General features: G+C 42.4%; 1 protein-coding gene across 2 annotated transcripts in view; it reads right to left on the bottom strand.

Annotated features, from left to right (window-relative positions):
- Positions 1 to 24,268, bottom strand: part of TTC17 (tetratricopeptide repeat domain 17) — a 3,338,929-nt gene that overhangs the window by 263,628 nt on the left and 3,051,033 nt on the right. The gene's annotated exons all lie outside the window — the stretch shown is intronic.

The raw sequence follows: 24,268 nt of genomic DNA, 5'->3' as shown, positions 1-24,268 counted from the left end.
TTTGGCAGCCACCATAATTAGACACAGCATGGCCTTACCATGTCTAGGAATTTGCAATTCTGTGTCACAGCTCAAAAAGTCATCTTCCTCATCACACCAATCTGCCTACCCTGCATCTTCGACAGTGCATCCCCTAGGGAATTCTTAAAGTCTGCCAACTCATCGCTCTCCCAGAAAATATGTTCCCAATTGCCTCTTTTCCCCCCATCACACCTCCACCGTCTGCTACCTACCTCATGAAAAATTTTCCACAGTCTACTTGGGGTGTAAAAATATCTATGTAAACAAAAGCAAAAATCCCAAATCATCTAGATTTTGTGCATATTTGGGAGACCTACATATATCCTCCCATTGTTTCTTTGTGAGTTTTTATCTAATCTCTCTTACCAATCCTTTCTAACCACCTCTGAGTCTTACAGTTATCCTGCAATATTTTATATGCTGTACTAATTATTCATTTTTAACTGCAACTTCTGCTTTAGATTCAACTAAAAACTCTACCAGTGCTGGTCTTTTGCTTAGGACCCCCTATTTCTTTCTCTTTGCCTACACTTGGATATTAATCCTTGATAGGGAAGGCAATCTCTATAACCTGCAGTCCAAATAAATGCTTGGCATCTTCCATTTCTATCATCTTTCCCTCTCTAGTTATTTGCTCCCAATAACTTGGTTCCTTTGCCAACTTACTCCAATAAATTCCTGCTCCCTCTTTCCTATTGTCTATATCCCTCTAGTCATCCATATTGGCAGAAACTCCTTTCTCCATTCCCATGATGGGTTTAGTTTTTAGGATACTTTCTGCTACTTTGTAGATATAATAATCAGTATGATTATTGTTACTCTCCTTAAAGGCATGCATCCAAGATCCCAGTCTCTCCTTGTTTCTTTAGCTTTCCCTGTTTCATCACCCTTTTCCACTTTGAATTACAGTTTCCTAACTGTGCTATGTATAGGAGCCTTAACTGCGTAGCTCTGAAACACCCCTTCAAATCAGGTAATCCCATTCCGCCCTGTTCTACTGGAAGAATCAGCTCATCCCACTTGACTTGTGCTGTCTTCCCTCCCAGATAAAGTCCTTGACCTTATTAACTGCTATCTACAACTCATTCCTCTGGTTGATAAAAATATGCCTGACCTGTCTAAGACTAATGGGACTAAAAATATTTTAACTGCTTGTATCTTAATATCCCATATCCATACAACAAATCTTCCATTTTCTCAATTTTTCTATTATCTTTTGTTTAGTCTCTTCCCACATATCCTTAAGCTGCCACACCAGAATCATTTTTAATCTGTACTCCTAAATATTTCATTTCTTCTTGTCCCCTGCTGAACTAGTTCATATGTGGGTACATAATTTACAGCTATTGCCTTTGTTTTAGCTTCATTAATTTTGTATCCCAAAAAGATATGAAACTGTCTCAAAATGTTCCACAGCACTGTAATGTCTCTTTTTCTGGTTTTGTCACATACAAAATATCTCCAAATACAGACAGCTTTTCTTGACTACCATACCAATTATATCCTTGAATTTCTGAGTCCCTCACTTTTTTGCCAATGGTTCTAAATATAATGCAAATAAAGGGGAAAGAGGACACCCCTGCCTGGTTCCTCTGCTCAAGCAGAGATTATCACAGAGGAACCCACCCACTAATTTTCGCATCCGATCCTTCAAATATACTCCTAAGCAATCTTATAATTTTATTGGGGAATGCAAATGCTTCCATTGCTCTGCTCATAAAATCCCAGCATACTCTGTCAAATGCTCTCTCTGCATCAAGACGCGCAAGCAACAGTGGTATTTTCTCACATTCTGCTTCCCTCTGGATCCCCTCCACAAGACCACACTGATCCATATCTATCACTTTTGGCATTACTTTTGCCATTCTTTTAGCCATTATAGACAAACACTTTATAGTAATGATTTAGCATTGAAATGGGCCTGTATGAAGCTGGATCTAATGGATCATTTCCCTCTTTAGCTACTAAAGCTTGTTTTTCCAGGGTGCTGGTACTTCTCCTCCTCTTAAAACGCTGTTAAATAAAACCTTCCAGATCATAAGGTTTTTCCCTTCTAGCTTCCAAATTTCCACATGAAAACCACCTATTCCTGGGGACCTTCCTGTAGATTGGTTATACATCACAATTTTTATATCCCCTCTTCCTATCCTACCTGTTAGTAATTGAGCCTCTTCTCCCTCTAGCCTTGGAATATTTAATTCTTCCATAAACATTCCCATTTGTACCTTTTCTTGATTTCCATATTTCTCTGCTTTATACCGACTTTCAAAGAATTTCCGAAATATTTCTTATATCTCTACAGAATCTTATTACCTTCCTTGTTATATGCTCCCTAAGCTTGGTGACAACAGTATATACTTTATGTTGCCTGAGTTGTTGTGCTAAAAGTATTTGTGCTATAGTGTTATCATCAAAAAACAGTTACTTAGCAGCAATCTTTCTAAACTCATGTATATTAATTGAGGTAATCTCTTATTTTCTGCTTAGCAGTTGATCCTGTTCTTGTTCTGTGAAATTCCCCCTATTTTGCAACACTTTAATATTTGTCAGTCCCGCTAAATAATTCTTACTTCTACCATAGCTCCCTTTCTTTCATTTCCACCCTGTTTTTAAAGTCCACCCTAATTTTATCCCACTCCCTAGATATACTTTCAGAAGTAATTTATATCCTCTCGAATAGCTCCTGAATAATCTCCGCTACCAATTCCTTAAATGCCTCTCTTTTCAGCAGATAGTTGGGAAAGATCCAGTGTCTCATTTTTATTTCATTACCCTGTGTTTTTATTTTAGTTATTATTGGAACATGAACTGAAATACTTATTGGGTGCATGTCAAGACCTTCAATTAAGTACACAAGATCCTGTGAAATGTAAATTCTGTCTAGCTTAGCCAAGTTTTTATATCTTAGGGAATATGTAAATTCACTCCAAACTCCTATTACTGAATTCACATCTTCCATGCCAACTATTTTCATAAAGTTATTAAACAAATCTACCCTACTTTGTTATATTTCCCTTCTGAGTCCCCCAGACACAATCAATGCTGCAAATCAAATTCCAGTCCCCACTTATAAGTAATATTCCTTGCTGAAAACAGATTTCTCCCAGAATTTTCTTAAGCTCCATTATAGCAGTTTTTGCTGGAATATAAATACATGCCAATGTAATCCTCCTCCCTTGACAGTAGCCCCTTAGCACAACAAATCTACCATTATTGTCTTTTTTATCCTCTTCTACCACTATTGGGGCTCCTCTTGCAATAATTACAAGTACTCCTCTTCCTTTGTCCCAGATATTCCACTGAATAACCATCCTGAAAATCTTTCTATATCAAATTCATATGTTCAGTTTTTTCGAAGTGCATCTTTTTTAACATAGCTATTTGCAATCTACATTTTTAATATAGTTCACTAGTCACTCTTTTTTGTATTTATGTGAGAGACCACTGACATTTAAAGACAGTACAGAAAACATCACTGTATTAAAAAGTTATTCCCACCTTTCATCTATAACACCTTTTTTATGAAATGTCTAGTTCCAGCTTTTGGGTTACATGCATACACTATTTGGCAGGCTGATCTTTTATATAGTTGTTTCTTGTTATATCCATTTGAGCCCACGTCACATTTTACAAAACATTTTGTTTTCCTGAAAGCCCTCAAAAAAAAAACAAAAAAAACAAACCTCCAATATCCCCCTAAAACCTATTAATTTAATATTAACACAAAAAGTAAGTACATCTTCAAATATTGAAGTTTTACCCTTCTAATAGGAATAAATGTCTCAAACTGACAGCCATATTTACAGACTCAAGTTAACCTAAACGAAAAAGGAAGGTTATCCATGCTAAGACACATGGAGCAGCCTGTGTTTACCCTAAGTGCCAAGTGGTTTTGTGTTACCTTTTCAGCTCTCCCAGCTGGGAAAACCCCCAAATGCTTCCAGAGATCATGTCCTAGCCAGTTTCTCTTTCTTTTTCCCCTAGCCAATCATTCTCCACCAGACTTTACCAATTTCTCTATCAGATTGAGTACATGTAGACACAAGAACCAGACAGCCAATTTCTCATCATCAGATAGTCTACATGGAGACATGAGAACCAGTCAATTTCTCTATCAGATTGTTTTCACAAAGACAGGAGGGCCAGCTACAGAATTGCTAGTAAGCATACATTCATTTACTAGAAAATGTCTCATAATATTCAATATTCTTTTTAATTTACTTGTTTTCTCTTAAAACATGTTACTAAATAAAAGGTCATTAAACTAGTCCTTCCCCCATGCAAGAATAAGAAAAAGCACATTCATTTTTCTTTTGTCAGGCTCTTAAGGCTTTTTTGTTTTTTGCATTGAAGTGCCTACATTTCTTAAAACTGAAGAAAAAGAGAAGGGAGAGAGAAGAGAGAAAGAAAGGAAAAAAAAAGAACAGCAATATCCATTTATAATCCCCAATATACTACTTAAAAATAACTGAGAAAATTTGACTTTATAGCATGCAAAGGAAACCATACACCGCAAAAATACTATTAAGAAAAAAATGCTTTCTTTACTTACAGTTAACTTTCTCCCCCTCTCTTCCCCTCTCCAAAGCATTTTTCCAAACATTAATGACATGAAGTTGTGCACTTAGAGACTTCCACAAGTCCAACAAATTCTGAAGTCATCCATTTCCAGATTTTCTTGTTCTGTCATATTTCACAAATTTAATTATTGCATTGTAATCCCACATTTAGTGGCTTTATTACTGCATCTCCATCTCCCCAATTATCTCTCTGCTTCATTTCCAACATACTCTCAGTTCTTCTAGTCAACTCTCCTGCTGCCTTCCTTCTCACCAACATTTTGTTGAAACAGTAGAAAAGGTTTCACAAGTACATTCTTTATGTGGTCTAGATAGCCAGAACAACAAGCAGAAGAATCTCCTAATATTTCACAGTTGACTTTTTGTTGGATAAACTTTTGTATTTCCTCCTTAGCATGTACTTCATCAAAAAAAATGATTTTGTCCCTCAGGGAAGAATACCTTGAAGACAGCTAGGTACAGCAGTATGAATGACACCTGCATCTCTACATTCCCTGAATAGTTGAATGAATTTAGTCCTCTTCTGCCTGGTGTACAATGAGTAATAATTTTCCACAAACACTCTGCTCTCTCCCCTTTTAGTATTTAGTCTTTCTGTCACAGTTTTGTCAGAATCACCACTTTCTGCTAGTAGGATTGCATAGTTTCCATTAACAGTCTGGGCTTCTTTCTCACAGCCAGGTTTGGAGCATACACACAATGTGCCCTTTTAACTAAACTCCTGCTGTGGAATACCAGTCCAGCTGCTTATTCGTGCTTTCATAAAATGAATATAGTTTGTTCCTTCCAGCTCCTCTGGTATAGCTGAAAATCTTAGGTTTTCTCTACATGCTCTAACGTCTATTTCTATTATTTTTTGAAATATCTCTTCCTCAGCAGTCTCATTCAGCCAGCATTTTCTTCATTTGAACCTCTGATTTTTGCAGCTTTATCACCTCATGTGAATGAGAAGTTATGTACCTACCATAACGTTCCATGTTAGTTGTCTTCTCTCGCCTTCTTTCTTGCTTGATGGGTTCGGAGCCGATCCTCGGCTCTGACTCGGCACTTGCTAAGCTCGAGAGTCACTTTTACCAGCTCGAGGCAGCCCCATATCCCACGATGCAAGGCGGTAAGTACCCAGATCTCATTTGGTACCTATAGGCAATAACATCTAGCACAAAAACCTTCCCAGAAGGAAAGAAAGGCAAAAAGCCTAAAGGATGGGCTATAAAAAAAATAAAAAAAAAGACCAGAACTAGCTGGTCTTAAGAAGCAATCTTCCAGATAGGGAGAAAAAGGTCTGTCCAGGCCAGGGGGCAGGAGGGAGGGTCGCAAGAAAGAAGGCGAGAGAAGACAACTAACATGGAATGTTATGGTAGGTACATAACTTCTCAATAAGTTGTCGATCTCGCCTTCATTCTTGCTTGATGGGACCGCATCCCTAGCACCTCTATCCTAGGTGGCTCAACGGAACAGACTCTTGAGAACTGTAGAGCCAAAACTGGCTCTATCCCTGGAGGCCAAATCCAATTTGTAATGAGAAACAAAGGTATGAGGAGTGGCCCAAGTGGCTGCTGCACAAATAGTGTCTAAGGGGAGTCTAGCCTGAAAAGCTGTGGAAGTGGCTAAACTTCTGGTGGAATGCGCTTTTGGTTTTGAGCACAGCTGTTTGCCCCTGAGCTGATACATTTCGGAGATGGTGGAAGAAAGCCATCTAGATAAGGTCACTTTGGAGACAGGAAGGCCTTTCTTATTTTCAGCATAAGAAAGAAAGAGCTGATCGGATTTCCTGAATTGTTTTGTTCTGTCCAAATAATATCTGAGTTGGCGGTGAACATCAAGATAATGTAATTTTTGTTCCGATCTGTTGGAGTAATTAGGGAAAAATACAGGGAGATCAATAGATTGGTTCAAATTAGTTTTCGAGGCCACCTTAGGCAAAAAGGATGGATTAGTTCTCAAGGATACCCTGTCCTTGTGGAAGACCAAGTAAGGGGGACGAACAGAGAGAGCATGAAGTTCTGACACTCTCCTGGCCGAGGTAATAGCAACAAGGAGAAGTGTTTTCCATGAAAGAAACTTCAGGGAACATGAAACAGCTGGCTCAAAGGGAGGAAGAATTAAGGATGTCAGCACTAGATTTAGGTCCCATTGAGGAGGAGGACTCCTGACAGGAGGTTTAAGGAGAAAAATTCCTTTTAGAAAGGCTCTACAAAGCCTGTGGGACAATGTTGTGATCTGCAAACCCGACATGAAAGTTCGAGATAGCAGCCAACTGAACTTTGACCGTGGAAGATGAAAAGCCTGAGTGAAAGATTTCTGCTAAGAAATCCAAAACTGCATGAACAGGGGCAGTAAAGGGATCTATATTTTTTGATTTTGCCCAACAAGAGAAGCGTTTCCACTTGCTGGTATAAATCCTTCTAGTAGAGGATTTAAGGGAAGCCACTATGATATCCCTAACCAGGTTAGAGATCATAGGAAGCCTGGCTAAGGAAGGAAGTGGAGCAACCAAGCTGTGAGGTTGAGAGAAGGAATAGACCGATGCAAGTGACCCGATTGGTGGATCAGAAGGTCTGGCACTGGATCCAGATGCCACGGCTGTACCAATAGGTGACGATGGAGGAACGGAAACCAAATTTGTCGAGGCCAATACGGGGCAATGAGAATCATTTTGGCTCTCAAAACGGTTGCTTTCTGGAGTACTTGTGGAATCAATGGAAAGGGAGGAAAGGCATAAAGAAGTCCCTGGGGCCAATCCTGGGTAAGAGCGTCTCTGGGGGGATGGCCTGGTAGTGGGAAGAGAGAAAAGAAGTCTGGGCATTTGCTGTTTTGGGGAGTAGCAAAAAGATCGCAACATGGGCGGCCCCATTCTAGAAAAATCTCCTCAACTATAGATTGTTTGAGAGACCACTTGTGAGGCATGAGAATAGCTCTGCTCAATCTGTCCGCTAAAAAGTTGGTTTTCCCAGGGATATGCGTTGCTACCAGAAACCGATGAGAGGAGATCGCCCATTGCCAAAGTCTGAGAGCTTCTTGACACAAGGGGTAGGACTTGGTTCCGCCCTGTTTGTTGATATACCATACTACAGACATGTTGTCTGTGTGAACTGCAATTGTTCCCAAGGGATGAAAGTCGTTGAGGGCTTGCAACGTTAAAAGCACTGCTCTCATCTCTAGGACATTTATGTGCAGGTGGTATTCGAATGGTTGCCACGTCCCATGCACCATCCTGCCCTGATAATGACCCCCCCACCCGATCAGGGAGGCGTCTGTAGTGACTGTGGCTACCGGGGCCGGGGATACAAAGGGTCTGCCCTGATGAATCTGGGGAGAAGAAATCCACCAGGATATGTGTTTTTTGCAAACTTGTGTCACCAGGATTTGGTGACACATGGGAAGTTGTTGGTAAGACCACTGGGTGAACAACATCCATTGAAGAAGACGCATGTAGAAGCGGGCCAAGGGAAGAAGGGTAATGGCCGCTGCCATGAGGCCCAACAATTTCAGGACCATTCTGGCTTGCACCTTTTTGCTGGCAAGGATGATCCGCACGTGACTTTGGATAGCTGAGATTCTTTGGTCTGTGAGGGTTGCTGACATCCGAACAGTGTTTAAATTTGCGCCTATGAAAGTAATAGACTGGCAGGGCAATAAGAAGGAGTTTTCGTAGTTGATCGAAATTCCTAACTGAGTGCAGAGATTTAGGGTGTAATCCCTGGCTTGGAGAAGTTGATGCCTGGTGGTGGCTGAAAGGAGACAGTCGTCGAGATACGGAAACACCTGGAATCCTTGACGTCTCAGGTGAGCCGTGACCACTGCCATACATTTGGTGAACACTCTGGGTGCTGTAGTGAGACCAAAGGGCAGGGCTCTGAATTGAAAATGACTGGACCCCAGCCAAAAGCGGAGAAAACTTCTGGAGCGTCTGTGAATTTTTATGTGATAGTACGCATCCTGAAGGTCTATTGAGCACATACAGTTGTCTTTGTCCAGGAAGGGCAAAATTGATTGAAGTGTGACCATTCGAAATCTCGTCTTTCTCACAGACTTATTGAGTCTGCTGAGATCCAATATTGGTCTCCAATCTCCCGTCTTTTTGGGGACCAAAAAGAACCTTGAGTAGATTCCGGGCTCTGAATGGTCTGTTGTAACTGGCTGAATGGCCCTTTTGTGTAGAAGCTTTGATACTTCTAACTTTGCGATTTCCCTTAGACCGGGTGGCACATCTGGAAGGGAATTTTTGTGAGTGAAAGGACTTTCCTCGAAAGGAATTTTGTAACCTTCGGATATGATCGACTGTACCCATCTGTCTTGTGAGAGGGAATGCCAGGCTTCTGGGTACAGCGATAGTCTTCCCTCGACTGCCTCCAAGGATGGACAGTCGGGCAACATCTCAGGGATGCTGGAAGGGCTTGTCAGAGAGAGGCTCTCTGCTTCCCTGGTTTTGTGGACCCCCTCTGCCTCTAGGGCGGCGTCTGTTATTATTATCCCCTCTGCCTCTAGGGGTAAACTGACCACGTGTGTCTGGCATGACTCCCTGGGATTTACGGAACCACATTTTCCCACCCTTCTGACCTTTGGGGTAAGGTCTAGATGGGGTAGAAAAACGGACCCTCGGCAGAAAGAGTCTTGCCATCTTGCTCACACCTGGTCAATGTATCCTGCACTTGAGGGCCAAACAATGCTGACCCATCAAAGGGAGAATTCGTGAAGGACGCCTTAAAGGGATCTGCAAAATTACAGAGCCGCATCCAGGATTGACGTCTGAGAGCCACTCCTGTACCTGCGGCTCTACTCGCTCCATCTGCTGCATACGAAATCAGCCGCATGGAGGAGTTAGCTATAGAATTAAGGATTCCTAGCTGAGAAGCAATCTTTTCTTGAGCCCCTGGAGCTGTAGGATCCTGTACTACTTCACCTAGTTCTTTAAGGATGTCCCTTTGGAGTCTGGTGAAGTGCCATAAATAGTTCAGTGAACGCACGGCAAAGGTCGCTGAGGAGAACATCCGCTTACCATACCTGTCCATAGTCCTAGAATCCTTATTAGGAGGATGGACTGAGTGCGGAAGGATCTGCAAGTTCCTTCTTAGTGGCGGCCGCCACCACCATGGCATCAACAGGGACACCTTTTGTAAGGAATTGCTTTTCAGAAGGGGCTGTAATAAATTTAGACGGCCTCCTAGGGACTGGCTCTACAGAATCAGGAGAAGCCCAAGCCTTCCGAGCAATAACCTCCATAAGGGGGTCGAAAGGCGGAGACACCCAGGAGGTGGAGGGTCGAGATCCAAACGCCTCTAGGTATACCGACTCATCCTCGGAGGGATTTATGGAGGGCCAGTTTCCCCTCTGTTTTAGGAGTTCTAGGATGTCTGAAAAGGAGACATCCTCAGAGGGGGATCTTGGGGACCCCTCCGACTCATCTAAGTCAGTATCTGAAGTGGTAGACTCAGGGGAGTCCAGGTGTTTCCTCTTACAAGTCCTCTTGCGCGGAGGATCTCCTGACGGGTCAGGAGAATCCTCGGAAGAGGGGGTTCTTCCCAGTGGGGAAACCTGAGGCGGTGGATCTCTAGGTCCGGGAGCAAGAGAGTGGGAAGAGATATCGACAGGCACTGTAGAGGGAGGAGCTAAGGGAATAGACTGCTGACTGAGCCCAGTGGCCAGCACACTCTTCATCACATCGAAGGCTCCCCTCCCAGGGAGATCAGAGAGAACCCGTTCCGAAGAAACAGGGACTCCCGGGCCCACCGAAAGGGAAGGCTCCGAGGTAGATGTCGGAGCCGAGCTCACCAAGGCCGAAGCTCCAAGGGGAAGAGCGGGGTCGGACAAGGGTCCGATGCCACTCACCCCCTCGGAGGAGACCAGGGAAGCCCGACCACTGAATCCCTCCAAGGAAGGTCTCGAGGAGGAGATAAGAGTAGATGCTGAAGGTGCAGAAGGGGGGGGGGTATCTGCCCCTCAGCCATAGCCGTAACTATTCCCGTAGACTCCAGCTCCAAACTCTGGGGTAGAGTCGAAGGAGGAACTTGAAGAGGGTGTGGACTAATAGTAGTCTGTTGAGACGGACTATGAAGCATCTGGGCCAGTGCCTGTGATTTTAATAATCTGCTTACCACCCTCTCTAAATCATGGTCTGATAACCTGGAAGACCTAGATGACCGGCTCCGATGGCTCCGTTCCGAAAGAAGAGGTGAGGCCCGAGCCGACAGTATCGGTTCCAAAGAGGGAGACCTGGACCTCTTCCTCAAAGGAACCATCGGAGCCGACAAACCCACATATCCAGTCGGAGCCGATAACTTTTCGGCTCCGAGTGTAGATCTAGATGTATCGGCTCCAGCCAGAGCCGATACAGGCATGGAAGTAGTGGTGTCGGAGCCGGTCGGCGCCGACACCGAAGCCTGGGCCACATGGTGGTCGGAGCCAGTCGGAACCGACACCAAAGTGACCATAGCAGTATCGGCACCGATGGCTATTTAGACAAGGTCGGATCGGCTCCAGCCGGAGCCGATCTCGACTCCGACAAAGTCGGAGCCAAGGCCGAAGGCTTAGACACAGAAGCCTGGGCCTTAGTAGTCTTGGAAGGCTTTCCCGGAGCCGATTTGGCCGGGGAGCCCTCCGGTTTAAGGAGTCCCCTTAAAATAAGCTTATTTCTCCTTTCCTGCAGGACTCTCTGGCTAAAAGAGTGACATATTGCACAGGAGTCCTGCAGGTGGAGAGGTCCCAGGCAGTATAAACAAGAAGTGTGACCGTCTGTCAGAGACATCTTCTGACAGCACGAGTCACACTTCTTGAAGCCTGAGACCCTCTGTTCTTTGGACATTATTGTATACACAAACAGTACACACACAGTCCCAAATCAGACAACTAAAGTTAAAGAATAATAAGTAAAAACCTCACACACACACACACATCCTGACAGGGGGGGGTATGGGAGGGAAAGAAAGGCCTGACTAAAAAGATGAAGAAGGAAAAATAAAGTTAGTCAAAAAGGGGCTTACAATTAACTAAAAGTGATAGATTTCTACAGAAAAGATGATTTTTTTCTGATTGGGGCAACTAGTAGTTTAAATATAAACACTTACCAGGAGCTGGCAAAAGGAGGACCTCATCAGCGAAGCGGCAAACGAGATCTGGGTACTTACCGCCTTGCATCATGGGATATGGGGCTGCCTCGAGCTGGTAAAAGTGACTCTCGAGCTTAGCAAGTGCCGAGTCGGAGCCGAACCCATCAAGCAAGAATGAAGGCGAGATTGACAACTTAACATTCTCTGTTTAAAGCTTCTTCCATTTTCTCCAGCTGTTTTGCTTGTGTTGATATACTCCATCAGTGTTTTGTTTATTTTAACTAGGTCTGTGTGTAGTTTTATATCTTCCAGTAGGTTAATGGAAGTCATGTCTGGAGGTTGTATGGCTTTTTGCTCAAAAGCTGCAGAACTTTCCCCAGTCAGTGTTTTTTCCTCACTTTTTGTAGATGATTTTTCCAGGTGCTCTGTATTTCTTTTTAACTGGCATACAGGCAGTACACTTACTAGCTAGCTACTGAATGTTACCCATAAATACAAAGGTCTACTGGCCTTCTCTGTTCAGTTTGTTTTCACACTGGGAGAACTAGAGTTAAGCTGTTACTCAATGTGCAGCCATCTTGGAAGTCACATACTCAGAACTTCTTGACACAAGGGATAAGATCTGGTTCCTCCTGGTTTGTTGACGTGCCATACCACTGAGATATTGTTCATCTGAACTGCAATAGTCATGGAAGAGAGAGTCTTTAAAGGCCTGCAACACTAGGAGTACTGCTCTCATTTCCAAGACACTGATATGCGTGTTGGCCTCTTCGGGGGACCAGGTGCCTTGGACTGTCTCCCAAGAATTGCCCCCAATGCAGTGGTCACCATGGCTTTGGGCTGAGGAAGAATCAAGAGGCGGCCATGTAAAATCTGATCTGAACAAATCTAGCACAAGAGGTACTCTTTGCATGCCTGAGTTATTCTTATTTGGGTGGACACAGGCTGGTGCAGTATAGACCACCGAATTGCTGAAGTCCACTGACGAATTCTCATATGGTATCTTGGTAACAGAACCAGAACTACTGCAGGAAACACTGATCCCAAGGCTTGTAGAATCACTTGAGCTGATAGAGAAGAATTTTGAATTATCTTTTTGACTTGAAATCAAATAGTTTGTACCCTTGGTAAGGGACGGGAGGCTGTCAATGATACCATATTGAACAAGGCCTCCGTGAACTCTAACTTAATTTGAGACTGTTCTAGCTAAGATTTGTTGTGAATGATAGTAATTCCTAGATGAGAGCAAAGCTGGAGTACATAACCTCATGTTTTGTTTTTTTTTTGTTTTTTTTTTTTTACAAAAGATGCTTGCTCAGAGCAGTTATAAGCCAATCATTCAAGCATAGAAAATGCCCGGAATCCCTGCAGTCTCAAGTGAGCTACTACTACTGCCATGTATTCAGTGAATACCCTAGGGGCTTGTGGTGCAGCAGAGCTCTGAATTAGTAATGACTGGCTCCCAGGCAGAAACATAGGTATCTTCTGGATCTGTTCATTTATATGTTACAGTACGCATGCTGAAGATCTATAGAGCACATCCAGTCATCCTTGTGCAGGAAAGGCAAAATGGACTGAACCATGACCATCCAGAACTTCTTGTACTGAACTGATTTGTTCAGATTGCGGAGATCCAAGATTGGTCTCCAGTCCCCTGTTTTCTTCAGCACTAAAAAGAATCTTGAGTAAGTTCTGGATTCTTTCTAGTCTGGGTGGGACCCTCTTGGATGACTCCCTTTTCTACCAGCTTTCTTATTTCTAGTGCTGCTGCTTCCCTCTGACTGGGTGGAACATCGGAAATTTTGTTTACTGCTAAAAAGGAGGTAGAAAAAAGGGTATTATGTAACCTTTGGATATAATCCTCTGCACCCATGAATGTTTTGTAATATATATCCAGACTCTCTGCTGCTGGGATAGATGACCAGTGACTGCCTCCAAAGGTCGACAATTGGGCCTGCTTTCAGAAGCGCTGATAGGATATCTCAGAGAAAGTGTTCCCAGGTCCTTGATTCTGCATGGCTCCTCTGCCACGTGGGCAGCATCACCCATTAGAGTCCCTCCCTTCTGCCTCTGGTGAACTATTTCTGTGTGTGTCACAGAGAAAGGACCCTGGGATTCTCTGAACCACATTTTCCGACCTCTTGATTCCTAAAGAAGATTCTTTGATGAGTCAAAAAACACACCCCCACTGCAAACAAGGTCTTACCATCTTAATCACACCTGGATAGTCTGTCTAACTTTGACGCCAAACAAAGAAGGTCTTGTCAAAGGAAACAATGACAAAGGAGGACTTGAAGGGCTCCGCGAAATCACCCAAGTGCATCCAAGCATGTCTCCTAATGGAAATGCCTGAACTCGCCATCCTTGAAGTACCTTCAGCTGCAATTGAGAAGAGCTTCATGGACAAATTTGAAATAGACTGTAGGGCAGCTGGCTGTAAGAAAACCATTTTCTCTGCCTCAGAAGTGATAGTCCAGTGTGAGATTTTGAGAGGTCTTTAATCAAATCCCTCTGAAGTCTGGTGAAGTGTGCCAAATAATTCAGTGACATAACTGCAAAACTCGCTGAAGCATATACATGCTTCCCAAATCTGCCCAACGCCCTAAAATCCCTGTTAAGGGGATGGATGAACTCTGCTCTGAGTTCCTTCTTTGTGGCTGCCACTATGACCATGGCATCTACTGGTACGCGTTTGCTCCAAAACTCTTTCTTTTGTTGGTGCCAAGATCCTGTCTGGTCTCTTCGGGATCAGCTCAACAGTCAGGTTACTTCCACGCCTGCCTAGAGATCAAATCAATGAGCTTATCGGTGAGCAGAGTCACCCAGGAGGTATATGGACCAAACCCAAAGGCTTCCAGGAAAACCAATTCCTCTTGGGAAGGGTCAACAGCAGACCAACCACCCCTCTGCTTGAGAATCTCCAGGATGTCTCTGAAAGGAGATGTCATCAGGTGGTGATCTTGGGGACCCTTCCACCTCATCAAGATCGGTATCTTCCGTGACAGACTGTTTAGGAGAGTCTAAGTGTCTCCTCTTACCTTCTCTTCTTAAGGACTTCAGTGGGATGTTCTGGAGAAGTATCAGAAGATACAAGTATACCCTGTTGGGTAGTCCGGACACTTTGGACTGGCTGTCCCTGTGGGGTAGTGTGTTGAGGCTCCAGGGGCGCAAGACATTTAAGACTGGAAAAGCAGATCCATGGGGGGGGGGGGATCATCCTTTCTCTAAATGTAGAGAACACTCTCTCCACTACCTCAAAGGCAGAGTGCCCAGGGGAGAAAGAGGCCAATGTGCCGAGAAGACATTTCTGGACAGTCTGCTCCCTCTGACCTGAAGGCAGTCCTCCTGAAGCAGAGGCTGGAGATGAGCTGTCCAAAGCAAAGGCTCTGAGGAGTAGAAACTGCTCCAACTTTGGAATCGACTCCAACACCTCAGATCTGGTGACTCCAAGGGTCATCTGGGTCCAACACGCTCTGAGCCAGTCCTGTCTGAGAAGGTACTGGAGCAGAAGGTACAACAATCTGTTTCCAACATGGATGATTCTGGAGGTCTCAGATCCAAGAGCTCCAAAGCCAAAGGTCAGATCGGTGAAGGAGCCAAAACAGATGTAGTAGTACTTAAAGGTCTCTGGACTTGGTGGGGTAATTGCCAGAAGAACTCCCATCTGTATTTGTGCCAAGAAAAATTTCCTCATCATTCTATCCACATCTGCTTCTGTCAGACTCCTGGAAGAAAGAGAACAGGAGGCCAATGAAGAGATTCTACAATGACAGCATCTCTACAAGAAGGAACAGATCTAGAGATAACACATATCAGGTCCTAGTGTGCTTCTTTGGCTCTGAGTGTGTCAGGTCCGATGATGTAGAAGAGTTATTTGAAGCTGATGGATCCAAAGGTTTAGTCTTTGGATCAGACAAACTCGCATTCGATCTCAGACACCTTGAGAGGAGGTTCAACAGTAAGATCCAAGCTAGGAGTGGGGGATTAGGAATGGTCCGATGGATGCTTTATGGACTCCTCCCTCTCTAATCTCTTGTAGGTTTGAGCTCCAAAGACTCGAAAAAAGAAGTCAATCATAAACCTTGCAAAATTAGCTTTTTGCAGTCCACTAAGGCCCACGGATTAAAGGCCTTACAAATGTCACAAGACTCTTTCATATACGCTGGGCCTAAATAGTACACACAAGAATCATGTGCATCTGAGAGAGGGATTTTATGCCCACAATCTTTACATTTCTTTTAAATCCAGAAGGTTTTTCAGCCATACTGGTGAAATAATACAGGACTAACAGGAGGAGGAAAATTTTATTTTTTAAGGGAAAGGAAAGAAAGAAAGAAAAGAGAAAGTGAAAAATTACTATGGTAATTTAAGAAGTTACCACAAGGGTACAAAAAGCTATGGAGAGGATCATAATGGAGCTCATAAACAAAGATATAGGGGACTTGCAGACATTGGACCCGACCCAGTTTGGCTTCGTCAAGGGCAGATCATGCCTTTTGAACTTGGTCGACTTCTTCGAAACAGTCACCAAGGCCATTGATGAGGGAAGGGCAGTCCATACAGCCTACCTTGACCTTGCAAAGGCTTTTGACACAATACCCCACTCGGGTATTGTAGAAAAACTTACCAGCTTAAATGTAAACCCATATGTCACAAGATGGGTTGCAAACTGGCTTAAGGACAGAACCCACAGGGTTAGAGTTGCTGGCGCTATGTCAGACTCCAAGCTGGTCACAAGTGGTGTCCCACAGGGCTCGGTCCTTGGCCCCCTATTGTTCGGCATCTACTTCTCAGAAGTACAGGCCAACATGGGAGGACTTTGGCTGACAAAGTTTGCAGACGACTGCAAACTGGGCGCCATAGTGGAAAGTGCATCTGAAACGGATATCCTTCAGAAGGGACTCACGGAAATAGATAGCTGGTGCCAGAGCCATGGCCTGAAGTTAAACGCCAAAAAATGTATAGTCATACCCTTCGGGAAAAACAAGGTAACCCCAAGCTACCATATAGGTGGCAATCCACTAAGCACAGAAGAGGTTATCAGGGACCTGGGGACCCAGGTTGACAGTGGCCTTTCTTTTGACACTCACGTTGCTAAAGTGGTTAGAAAGACCTTCTACATTGCCCACCTGATCATGAAGGGATTCACATCCAGATCTAGTGAGGTCATTGTTCCCCTGTACTCTTCACTTATCAGACCAATGATAGAGTACAATGCCCCATTCGGGATGTATCTCACCCATCTGCAGCAATTGGAGAGACCCCAAAAGTTCCTCACCAAAAGGATAAAGGGACTCCAAAATCTGTCATATGCTGCCAGATTGAAGAAACTCCAGCTCTATTCAGTCGCATACAGTCTGCTCAGAGGTGACATGTGCCTGACATACAAGGCCAAGTCCAACCCAGAATTAATGGACATGCTCCACCTCAAAAAATCCAAATCCACCAAAACCACTAGAGCAAGCAACTTAAACCTTAGCACGGATATAAATAGGACGTGCTGGTGGGATAGATTTATCACTCAGAGACTCCCTATGCTGTGGAATAAAATCCTGGTCCATGTGAGGCAGAGCACCTCACTGGCTCTGTTCAAGAGAAATCTTGACCTGTGGATGGGAGATCGTAGGTTTACCCCGGGAATCATCTCTGTGTCACTGCTGGACAGAGGCACAACAAACTAATGGGCACAGTATTTTTTCATATAAGGGGTGGCGTAAGCCACAAAACTTTGGGCTAGGCTTATAAATGCCTTAGGGCAGATAGCCTAGTATAAACCTATGAACCTAAAAGCAGAGGAGAGAAAACATTACCAACAATCTTAAGCTAAATTACACCAATAAGTGTAGGAAGGATAAGGGAGGAATATATTATAGAAAATAACTTGAAAGGGTATAAAAAGTAAATATCCTACTTGACTCACAAACAACAATAAAGCTCAAAAGCTAATAGCAACCACGTCTGTATGTGAAGGTGGCAAACGAGAACGGAGATATGGAGGAGACTAGAACATTTTGAGTAAGGAAGGAGCTCTAGAGTTTCCAGTATCCATGAGCTGTAGAAAGCGTAGGTCAGATCTGAACCCACTTGTTCAGCAATGAATGGAAACTGACAACAGATAGTACTTTTTCCTTATTTGTAAGGTATCCTTTGCTTTACTCTGTAAAAATGTAATAAATGCTGAAAAGAATTAAGTTAAAGTTAATATAAAGTTGTGACCTTGAGATGCCGGGAAGTAAAAGTGTACTGATCATATTACATGTAGATTTAAGATAATTTCCTCTGCTTTTGCATTGCTGGTTGTCTAGATTAACAATTTTTTTTAAGCACATGGCCTTGGAAAACACGATAAAACTAAGAAATGCAAGTAAAAGGGTATTTTTGCTTGCATTTGTAAAATCATTAGCTATCTTTCCATTAGCAAAGGTTTTCCTAGAGAAACAAGTCTACTGGTGCAAGCAATTCATCATGCAGTGTCCGAACAGTGTGCTCCAAGTGAAATTTACAAAGATTATTTCAACCAACTGCAAAGCCACTAGCTATTGTTTTCATTACCAACTGCTTTTACTCTGGTGGAGCAGTCTGCAGGCAATAAGAAATCAATCATGAGAGGTCTGAATACTGCAGAGGGAACTATACTACCTACAGTGCAATTAACATTTAAAGGTACATTAGCAAGTCGTTCAGTGCAAAATTAAATGAAGTCTGAAAATGAGGGAAGTGAATAAGTTATAAAAGTAGCTGCCACCATAGCCTTAGTACTTTAATGCATCTAATGTAACGGCGCTCAAATTAGTTTAAAATTTAAAGGTACCTTTTCTTAGAGTTAAAAGTTAATGTTTACTGAAAACATGCACATTGTTTTGCATATCTGGCAGTGGATAGATATAAGAAAAGACCAGACGGAAATGAGTGTAAATGGGAACACGGGCTCTAACATTTGCTTCAGCAAGTTTAACCTTAATTTTGAAACAGGCAGTGTCTGTGGGTGCAGACATCAGTTTGGAGCAACTGCTCCTATCTAGAAGGATTAATTTTATTTTATTTTTTTGTTTTGACTATGAAAATTGCTGTGTATGTGTTTTGTCAGGTAAAAACTGATGATGGGTTCTGAAAATCTATTTAGTCTTTCAAATGTTTTTATTGAAGCAAAAAGTCTTGAAAATGTGATGACACACTTAGGAATAGAGATCAGAACAATCAACTTCATAAGACAGCAAATTGCCAAACAGTGTGCGCATGTAAGCTAAAAGATGGAAATATACACTCAAAAGAACTGTGATATACAACAGCAGTAATAGCTTTCTATTGCAACGGCTACTCATATCATCAATGAATGTAAATGGCCTGATAAGTAAAAACAAAAAGCATATAGTATTGAATTGTATTATGAAGTGTAGGGTGCAAATATCAATGTTGCAAGAGACATTTGGATAAAAATGAGCATGTGAATTTAACAAAGATTTCAGAGTAGACATTCATCAGAATATCAAGGACAAAGGAAAAGAGGACTAATATTGACTGCTAGAGGGTCTCTCCCACAAAAAAAACCCCAATAATGATAGATTTGCAGTAGTGAAGTGTTACTGGCATGTGAGGAGAATTATGCTGGCATGTACTTACATTTCATCTAAAAGTACTATTATGCAGCTTAAGAGAATTGTGGGAGAAAAAATAAACTTTTAATGTGGACAATTATTTGTGGGTGGGGACTGGAACCTGATTTGCCATAGTGAGGATGTATAAGAGGGACCAAGAAAGGAAATGAAACCGGGATGATTTCTTAAGAAATATATGAGAAAGTTTGGTATAGAAGGCACAAATTCAACAGTAGGAGTAGAAAGAATTTACACATTCTTCCACAAAGTACAATAATTGCGTTAGACTGGATAGAATTATATTTCTCAGCAGTATGTGCATTTAACTGAAAGCTCTGACATGCATAACTATTTCATATCATGCACGAATGAAAACTAACAAAGATGCAGGACAGTGAACTAAAAATGAGACATTGGCACTTTCCTACTTATCTGTTAAAAAGAAAGGAATTTAACGAATGGTCAGCGGAAATGATTTATTTATTGACATTTGTTAAATCATGAAAGTTGACTAGGTTGAGAACCCATTTTTAGTAGTGGCCCGGGGAGAAAAGCTCCAGTTCCAGCAATCAGAAATGCATAAACATGTATAACACGTTAACATAGATGGCTTAGTCTTTCTACAACAGTTTTTCTAAATAATGATAGTACATCAAGCATAAAGTTTTATATACAGTAGAATAGCACGTGTAAAAATTGTTTTTTTTTCCTTTTTTCAGGAATTAGCATAATGGGATGCAAGTAATGCATAGTCAAGTTAGTTTTAGTAGCATACATAGAATCTTTTTGTGTATGGGTATGAGGAAAAGACAAAATAAGTGCAGTATTATTAAACAAGGAAAAAATGAAATAAACAGAAGTTATGATGGATATCCATACAAAATCCAAAGATGGCCAGAAATTGAATTTTGACAAGTATAAGAGATCAATTTCACACAGGATTAACTTGGAAATGAAGGGTTTCAGATATTTTCAGATGTTTAACATAACTTAAGGAGGTCTATGATTCTGTGAGTATGGGAATGTTGATTTACTAAGGAAGTGATTTTTTTTAAAGTGAGTTTGAACTTATTTAAGGAATCTAATTGAGTGATAGTGAGGGTGTGGTGTTCCAGAGTTTAGAGAAGGCATGTGAGTATAAGCTCTGTCCAGCCCTTTTATGGGGTTTGTAAATGCTTAGAAGTAGTTTGTTAGAGCATCAAAGGTTTCTGTTGGGGGGTGTAGAATTCTAAGACTGGGTGGAGAGATGGGCACTTTTCTTTACTGTATATTAGTTTATGAGCTAATGTTAGCTGGATGTATTGAAGGAAGTGGGGAAATTCAAGCCATTTTAGTTCCTTATCCACGGTGGTGCAGTGGTAGCATTGTTGCCTTACAGCAAGAGGTTCTCCTGTTCGATTCTCAGCTAGTGTGCGGGGAGTGCCTTCTGTGTGGAGTCTGCATGCCCCGTGGGTTGAGTGGCATTCCGAAAGACATGCGTGAATGGGCGTGCCCTCGTTGAAGGCTGGGCGTTGAGCTGGCAACTCGGCACCATGAAAATCTACTGCCAATCATTAGTGGACAGGAGTTCTTCTGTGGCGACCCCTAACCGGTAAAAGCCGAAAGACAACAACAATGGCTTGACAGTGGTGAGTTTGGTATGATAGTCCAGTAGCAGATTTTACTATTTTATAATAACAAGATTGTAGTTTGTTGGTTAGGGATGTGCGCAGGTTAGTAAACATGGGGGAACCATAGAGGAAGGATAAGAATAGGAGGGTATTAGCCAGTTTTATTTTTGTGAGTGTATCCATGTATAACTTCTGTCTGTAGAGTTTACCTACTTAAAAATGTGTTTTATAGCAATTAGAATATCTTGCTCATATGATAGTTTGGTATCAATAGTAATACCCAATAGTTTTGCTGACTTTACTACTTTGATTTCAGTCCTATTAAGGGAATAAATCTTAAAATCATGTAGAGGTGGTTTAGAAGAGAACAGTGATAGTTTGGATTTCTTGGGAATTAAGAGAAGTTGTGATTCATTTAACCAAGATTCAATGTTAGTAAAGGCCTTTTGTGTTGACTTTTGAAAGATGGAGAAGTTATTGGAAGAGGCTATGACTGTGGAAGTATCAGTGTATTGGATTAGTGAACTTTGTATGTATATATATATATATATATATATATATATATATATATATATATACACGAGAGAGAGAGATAATTTATAAACATGTTATAAGTCCTACTACAGACCCTTGTGGAACGCCTGTTTGATAGTTATTAGGAAAAAATTTCTTCACAAGTAATAGCGGGTGAGTGGGATAAAATTAATCTGTAGTTTAAACCATGGGAAAAATGAGATATGGGGTAAGTAACAGGAATAACTTATTATAGAGGTTGAGTAATGCAGAATAAGGGGAACCTCACAAAACCAAAGGAAGAGGAGCAGCTATACACAGCTAAAGGGAAAATAAGAGAATATCTGGATAATTTGCACAGGTTCACAAAGGTGGCTGTTCAAAAACTTGTTTTAAATAACCCTAGAGCACAAATACTTGGCATACAACATTGCCAACAGAAAATAGAAAGGGTGGTCTCCAAACTCAGGTCACCTAAAATCATGAAAAGAAATCAGATGATATATACAGGCAAGAGAGACATTTTGGAAATTTTATGAAAAGTTGTATAGAGCAGTGGACTGTGGAAACCAGGAAAAGGCACAAATGAAAACATTTCAGGAAGACCTAATATTATACCAAGGTTAGTGGAAGGTGAGGCTCAACAATTAGTCGCCAAGATAGGAAAAATGTGATAAAAACCGGTGATGTACAATCAATGGGAAGTCTCGAGAAACGGATGGTATTTCAGTGGAAGTTGGAAGGGAAGAAAGGTATCTGGAAGGTTTTAACAGTATTTTAAAAAGGGGGAGAGGTACCAGTATCTTAGAAGAAAGACCTGTCTTAAAATAGACCCGTTTTAACTGTAAACTATTGATCATAAACTGTTTATGTCGATGCTAGCTAAGAGAAAGGAAAAAGGTGTTGTCAAAAAAAGAAGTTATGTACTCACCATAACGTTCCATCTGAGTAGTTATACTTCATTTTTCTGCAACCTGTGGGTATTCGGATCCATATCAGATCCAAGCCAGCAAATTATTTTCTAGCATCTGCTCCAAGCTCCTCCCCTACCCATAATGCACCATCTCCTGACTTCCCTCAGATCAAGTTTGCTGCAACTATACACATTACCAGCTCAGCCAAAAGAAACCAACATACTTATGGATATGATAAGGTCAGGGGGACGGATGGAGGGAGGGAAGGTTGCAGAAAAATGAAGTATAACTACTCAGATGGAATGTTATAGTGAGCACAACTTCTTTATCTGAAGTAGTTAACTTCATTTTGTCTGCAACCTGTGGGACAGAGTCCCCAGCTACTTAAATCCTGGGAGGACCTCATGGAAGGATATCCCTGAGCACCGCAGTGCCAAAGGATGCTCTTCCTCTGGAAATCAGGTCTAATTTATAATGAGAAATGAAGGTATGTGGATTTGCCCAAGTTGCTGCTGCGCAAATGTCATCCAAAGAAACCCTAGACCAAAAGGCAGCAGAAGTCACTATGGACCTGGTAGAGTGAGCTTTAATTATACCAGGAGGAGATAAACCTTTTGCTTTGTAAACATATGAAATGCAAAGAGTGATCCATCTAGCTAAGGAAACCTTGGAAATGGCCTTTCCCAAAAAAGGTTTGGAAAAGGAAATGAACAACTGGTTGTACTTGCAGAATGACTTTGTTCTATGAAGATAGAAACAAAGTTGTCTATGAACATCTAAACAAGTTTATATTCACCCTTGTTTTGGAAATTGGGAAAGAAAACGGCTAGATTAATAGACTGGTTTATGCTCGATTCAGATGCCACTTTGGGTAAGAATGAAGGATTTGTACGGAGAGATACCCTATCCTTATGGAAGACCAAATAAGGAGGCACGGAAGACAAAGCCTGAAGCTCAGAATCCCTCCTGGCTGAAGTAATGGCCACTAGAAAGGCTGTCTTCCAAGACACACATTTTAGATCCACTGAAGCTTCAGGTTCAAAGGGAGGAGTCACCAATGCCTGGAGGACGAAGGTAAGGTCCCAAGGAGGCACCAAATCTTTGACAGGACGACGCAAAAGAAAAGTGCCTTTAAGAAAAGCATTACACAGCCTAGAAGAAGCGAAGGCGATGTTATCTTCCCCAACATGAAAATTAGAAATGGCTGCCAACTGTACTTTCACCGTGGAGAAGCTAGCTCCTTGCTGAAAGATACTAGTCAAATTTATCTAACACCACCGGAACAGGGGCTGTAAAAGCATCAAGGTTCCTGTGAGAGGCCCAAATGGAAAAATGCTTCTATTTACTGCAATAAGCTTTCCTAGTGGAAGCTTTAAGAGAGGCCACTAGTATAGATTTTACGGGGGATGAAAGACCGGGAGTCCTGGAAATCAATGGAACTGGAGCAACCAAGCTGTCAGCTTGAGGCTGTCCAGGTTGGGCGGGCAGGCACCTGAAGGATGAGAGGTTAGATCCGGGCAGGGATCCAGAATCCACAAAGGAGCTAGAAGATGAGACCAAAGGAAGGGAAACGAAACTTGGCGAGGCCAGAATGGGGCAATGAGGATCACTTTGCACCTAAATCGGCAAGCTTTCTGAAAAAACTTCAGAATGAGTGGTAACGGAGAGTAAGCATACAGAAGCCCGGGGGGGGGGGTCAAACATGGACTAGAGCATCTCTGGGGGCATCCCCTGGGGAGGGAATCAGAGCATAGAACTCGCTGCACTTCGCGTTGGAAGGAGATGCGACGAGATCGCAACAAAGCTGTCCCCATGCAAGGGATATCTCCTCCGCTACTGACTGTTTCAGGGACCACTCGTATGGCATCAGAATAGCCCGACTCAATCTGTCCGCTAAAATGTTGGAGTGTCCCGGGATGTGCGTTGCAATCAGAAACGACCGGTGGAAGTCGCCCACTCCCACACTCTCATGGCCTCGTGACACAGAGG

Source organism: Protopterus annectens, chromosome 9.part0 (genome assembly GCF_019279795.1).
Source record: "Protopterus annectens isolate FY-2018-M chromosome 9.part0, PAN1.0, whole genome shotgun sequence".
Lineage (NCBI taxonomy): Eukaryota > Metazoa > Chordata > Ceratodontiformes > Protopteridae > Protopterus > Protopterus annectens.
The sequence above is the reverse complement of the archived record's forward strand: the minus strand, read 5'-3'. Positions and strand labels throughout refer to the sequence as shown.